The sequence below is a fragment of the Grammomys surdaster genome, unplaced genomic scaffold (assembly GCF_004785775.1).
Source record: "Grammomys surdaster isolate TR1022 unplaced genomic scaffold, NIH_TR_1.0 270, whole genome shotgun sequence".
NCBI classification, from domain to species: Eukaryota; Metazoa; Chordata; class Mammalia; order Rodentia; family Muridae; genus Grammomys; species Grammomys surdaster.
The window spans coordinates 3299394-3305197 of record NW_021604711.1 but is presented as its reverse complement, the minus strand read 5'-3'; the positions used below and the strand labels follow the sequence as shown (position 1 = coordinate 3305197).

The window sequence follows — 5804 nt, the reverse complement described above, 5'->3', positions numbered from 1 at the left end:
TGTGTGTGTGTGTGTGTGTGTGTGTGTGTGTGTGTGTGTGTGTGTGTAAGAAATAGAAATTCCAGGATTCTCACTGGGCAGTGAGGGATTTGAGAGCCTTCTAGGTTGTCTAACTTCCTGACTTAGAGATCCACCTCCCTCCTTACAGGAGGAAATCTTCAAATTAAATAGAAATACCCACACAACAGAACAAAAAGCTGAACCTTTGAAAATGCTAAATCACAGCATTTAAATAAATGCAACATGCAGAAAATGGTGATCCCACTGGTAGGATTCCGATATTCTCCTGTGGATCCTGGAAAATTGTCTCCTCTGTTTTCTCATGATGTCCCCGGGGAAATCTGTTGTGAAGACTAAGTGCAAAAATCTGACAATGGCCACCCAACTTGGTAAAGCGTTCCATGAGGAAAGCTTGTCTACAAATGTAAACCATTTTAAGTAAACACGGAACGTTAATAATCCATCTTATGCTGGCTAAAACAAATGTCAAGAAAAAAAAATCTTTTGGCCGGAAGGACTTGCCAAGGCTTTGAAGGAGTTTGTAGGAAACCTTTCTGATGAGTTCAAAGGAGACAAACCACAGGAGGCTTGTATCAGCGTAGGCTGTGCCACCGCCAGCTATTGCTCCCTCAGTCATAATTTAAAATTAGTCATTGAACCAGGAGCCGTCATAGAAGAGAGTTCCACCTTCCACCCCAACAGCTGCCTTCTCTCCTTGGAAATGCTAAGATTAGGGCTGCACAGATCCCTGGGAGAGAGATTGACAGCCACAATTAACTGAGTGACTTAATTTGGCAACCTTTCAATCCCATCATGATTAGAGTAGCACTTCCTTCTCCCATATCCTACAAAGTGATTCAGAACAATCTGAGTCTTTGATCTCTCAGGAGACCTTCAAGCCCCAAACTCGTGTTCTGGACATCATCGGGCCATTCAGCATCCTGTGCTTGTCTTCTTACCCCATAGCTGAGCTGACGGCGCTTTTGATGAAATCTCTTGTAGGACTGTCATGTGTCAATCACTACTAGCTCACTCTCCAGCAGCCAGGGCCAAATCCATACAGCTGGAGAGGAGAGAGCAGAGAGTGGAAGGAAAGCTGCCTGGACATGCTAGTTTCTCTCTCTCTCTCTCTCTCTCTCTCTCTCTCTCTCTCTCTCTCTCTCTCTCTCTGTGTGTGTGTGTGTGTGTGTGTGTGTGTGTGTGTGTGTGTGTGTGCATGTGTATTGGTGCACACAAATGCACATTCACCTGTTTGAGCAAGTATAAAGAGGTCAAAGGTCTATGTAGAGTGGGTTGCTCTGTCACTTTCCACCTTATTTTTTTGAGACAAAGTCTCTCATTAAACCGGGAGATGACCAACCGGCTAGATCGGCTGGCCAGCAAACCCCAAGAGTTATCCTGTCTTTACTTGCCTGGTCCTGGGATTACAGGTGTGGGTAGCCATACCCATCCATTTATTTAGATGCATGAGATCTGAACTCAGGTCCTCATGTTTCCGAGGCAAGCACCTTACTAGCTAAGCCATCTCCACAGCACCTAGCCTCTGCTTTCTCACTGTTACCAACCTAACAACCACAGAGACTTAAAGGCTTCTGAGGAGTAAGCTTGCTGGAGAGTAGAGAGCACAGTGTGGGAGTTTGGATGTCATGGTGAAAGGGCAGATGCAGGAGACAGAGGAGAGAGGTTGTTCTGAATGGAGAAGTGAGGAGATCAGGTCATTCCGAACAAGGACCCCTGGCCATGAGGATCAGGAACTAAGGTGGGGTCCATGAGGTTGAGCCATTGTTGCGGGAGGCATTCCTGCAGAATTCACTGTCAGGTGTCAGTGGCCCTGGCAGAGATTTTTGAGAAAGCCCTTGTCAGACACACCTGCTTCCTAGCTTATGCATGTGAGTTACATGGCTGGGACAAACAGAAGCCACTCAGCTTTGACTCTGATGGCTCTCTCACTGTTCATCCTGGTGTTTGTGGGCAGATAAACAGATTGATTGCTGTGTAGAGCTTGGAGACGGTCCTTCACATGCTCAGACCTACACATCCCTGCGGAGGAGTGGGAAGGCTGCTCTAGACAGCCAACTCTCTCCAAAAATCAGCAGACAGGCTGCTGCTTCCAACATATTATGGGATGGAGGGCATCCCCTCAAAAGGCTATGCCAAAGTCTCTCTCCAGATCCTGGGACAGAAGCTTATTTAGAAAGTGTTTTAGCAGTAGCAATCCAGTCATGATAAGAACAGTAGGATGGTCTGGTCCAGTAAATGGCGTTCACATAAGAAGTGGAAATACAGACATAGAGATAGTTACTGAGGCTATATGATAGGAAATCACTCAGAAGATGTCTGAGTACAAGGAAGGCAGAGGCTGGAGTGACACAGCAGCAGTAGAGACACACCAGGTGCCACAAGGAACTGAGAGAACTGGGGCCTCTCAGGGAGCACAGGCACTGCTCACACCTTTCAATCTCTAAGAAGAACCTTCATCTAATTTGTGATTTTTTTAAGATTTTTTTATTATTTATATGAGTACACTGTAGATATCTTCAGACACACCATAAAAGGGTATCAGATCCCATTACAGAAGGTTGTGAGCCACCCTGTGGTTGCTGGGAGTTGAACTCAGAACCTCTGGAAGAGCAGTCAGTGCTCTTAACCACTGAGCCACCTCTCCAGTGCTTGTGATCATTTATTTTAAAAGTCATGAGACACTAACTGAATATCATAAACAAAACTCAAGCTGAGTAAACAGAGCTGAGGAGCTGGAGAGATGGCTCACCAGCTAAGAGCACATACTACTCTTGCAAAGGACCCAGGTTCAATTCCCACCACCCACAAGGCAGCTCACACTCAACTGTAGCTCCTGTTCCAGGGACTCTGACGCCCTCTTCTGGTCTTCATGGGCAATACATGATGTAGTACACAGACAAACATGCATCCAAAACACCTACACACATGAAATAAAAATAAATCTTTAAAAAAAAATACCCCAGCAGCTATGGCGTCTTATTTTAAAGAGCACAACTGCTGAGCGTGAGGCCCGCAACACTATGTTGCTGGAACTTTCGAGAAGAGTGGACCCCTCCCCCTTGGCAACAGATCACTCTTTAATAGAATGGACTTTGAGGACCTGGGATTGGTAGATTGGAAACACCACCTTCCCCCACCAGCTGCCAAGGCTGTGGTGGAGAGCCTCCCAAGAACAGTCATCGGTAGCTCCGAGGCTGATCTCAAGTGCCCCGTGTGTCTTTTGGAATTTGAGGAGGAGGTGACTGTCATTGAGATGCCCTGCCATCATCTCTTCCATTCCAACTGCATCAGCTAAGTAAGACAAATTCCTGCCCTCTGTTACGATGACGACAGTATGAAGAGCACAAGAAAGACAAGGCTCGGAGGCAGCAGCAGCACCGCCTGGAGAACCTCCATGGAGCCATGGAGGCAGCAGCTAGGGCCGAGAGCTCTGTGATACCTTCCCTTTGCACTTTGAATCCACCCTGCAGCTGCACTGCTCACCAGCTGAAGCAGGGGCTCCGTCCAAATCCTCCACCCTGCTGCTAGCCAGAAAGACTTCCAAGGTGTCGAATGGCAGAAGGTGCCAGGCTGCATTTCCCTCTCTGCCAGCCTCTAGACTCTGAGTGGTGGGGCCCTGGAGCAACCAGGGCTTGGGTCTGAGTGTTCTTTTAGAAGTCAAACTGTGTCAGAGCCTGGCACTTTTGTAGCTATTTAAAACTGATAAATTAACTTGCACCACCCTCTTCTGGAAATCTCTAGTTAATCTTGAAATTTTTAATTAACATTGGAATCCTGGGGGTGTTCTTTATTTCCACAGAGAAAACTTTTAACATTGTAAAAGTTGCTCTCTGTATCTTACCCCTGTAGCCACCCCCACCATCAAGGAATCAAAGTCCAAGCCAGACTGAGTAGGGGAAAGAAGTGAGACTATGAAGCCAAGCCAGTTCTTTGCCTTCTCACACCTCACTTTTAACCCGGCAGCCAGTCACCATGTCGTTCAGAGCCCAGTGAGATGGCCGGAGTGTGTATAAGCTGTGCGATGATCAACTCAAGGTGGCTGGGTTACGCCATCACACAGTTGTCATTCCTTTGTGATGAGAACCGCATGCTCTTCCAGCTATTTTGAATGACGTGACCAGTGTCATTGTCTGCTCACCCTTCCATGTACTAGAAGAGAATGTGTTTGCCCCAGCTGACCTTGTACCTGTTAACCCATCTCTCTACCCCACCTCCTGCCTTAGCCTCTGCTAATCACTACCCTCTCCCGCTTACTCAAATGAAAACCCTCTAATATACTCTACATATTTATATTATATGGTGTGCCTGGTTACTCTATCTTAAAACTTGTAGACTTGTCTTTCTGCTGTCCCCTTTCTATAGAATTCTATTGAGCGTGTGTGGAATGTTTCCAGCATACTGTGAGGTTCCGGCATATAAAACTTCCCTGAAGGGGAAGAGCCTGCTCTCCCCAGGCTAGTCAGCTCCTAGTGTTGCTGCCTTTAGCTCAGAGCCTGCCCCCACCTCTTTGACAAGCCGACCTCAACCTTTTCCTGGAGAGACAGGTGCCCAGTGATTGGGAATCACCCCTACAGCTTGAGCCCACCAAAATCATTTAAATCACCTGTCCCCAACACAGTGTGCGACCATTGCAGAGGTAAATTTACCCCTGCTCCTTCCTGCCTTCTAGCCCCACAGGTTCTAGGGGCCTTTCCCAAGGCCACTCCTGACCTATCTCAGGAGAGAGCAGAACAGTCAGCTCGTGGTGTCAAAGGTTTTGAGACCCTGTATCCTAGAAATGCATTCCCTAAAAACTGGTTTAGAGGTAGTTTCAAAAACAAAAAACTCCAGCATAACAGCTACACCTTTTTCCCCCTTCGTTGGTTTATTTTTCACAGTTTTGTACTTTTTATAAAACACACTGAAAAGCAGTTACGGGTTTTCAAGTGTCTACCCTGGGGTCTATGCAGATCCCTGCATGCCTGCATCACTAAGAATGGCTGAGGTCCCTGTAGATCAGCCCAGTGCCAGCTGGGTCTACTTATTGGCTATTTCAGTGTGTGGTGCTGCTTTTCTTAATCTGCAGAGACACATCATGGCAACTGTGGATCTGTTCAAGCCCCTAACACTAAGAGCCCAATGGCAGGCAACGGCTGACTAGGCTGACTCCCAGCTGACTCCCAAGGCGGGGCCTCGGCCCAAAGCAGAGTCCCGCCTCTTTGGGGACTCGCCCTTTCCTTACCCAATGGGCCTGCCTTAGAACCTTTCTGGCTTCCTTCTGAAGGCTAGAACATATGCAAAACAGGCCCAGAAGCACCAACCTCTGTGTGGGCACTTCCCCATCAGGTTTGAAAGGGCAAAAGCCAGTCACATGACTCCATCCCAAAAGGAAGCTGCCTGGAGTCCTCAGAGGGCCTCTGTCAATTTAAAAAGCTGCCAGGTGGGGTCAGCAGGAGCCCATCAGCCTCAGGCTTCCAGCGCACCGCTGGAACCCCAACATCCTACACAACTGCAGTATCACTCCTACACAGACAGGCAGCCAGAGACAAGACAGCCACAGGGACAAAGCTGATACAGCCAGGTCAGGCAACTCATCCGAGCAGGACAGGCAGGGTCTATCCGCCATGCCAGGACCTGCACAGCCTATGTATGTGCTTCAAGCATTGTGCTTTGGATGTGAACTGTCCTCCATGGGCTCACATTTGACCTCACTGTGGTCCCCAGCTGCTAGCACTGCTTGGACAGCTGTGGAACCTGTGGAATGTGAAGTCTACCCTTCTGTTTGAAGGATGGAATGTGAAGTC

General features: G+C 47.9%; 1 pseudogene; it reads left to right on the top strand.

Moving 5' to 3' along the window:
- Positions 1-2989: 2989 nt before the first annotated feature.
- LOC114628600 lies at positions 2990-3549 on the top strand (annotated as a pseudogene).
- The last annotated feature ends 2255 nt before the right edge of the window (positions 3550-5804 follow it).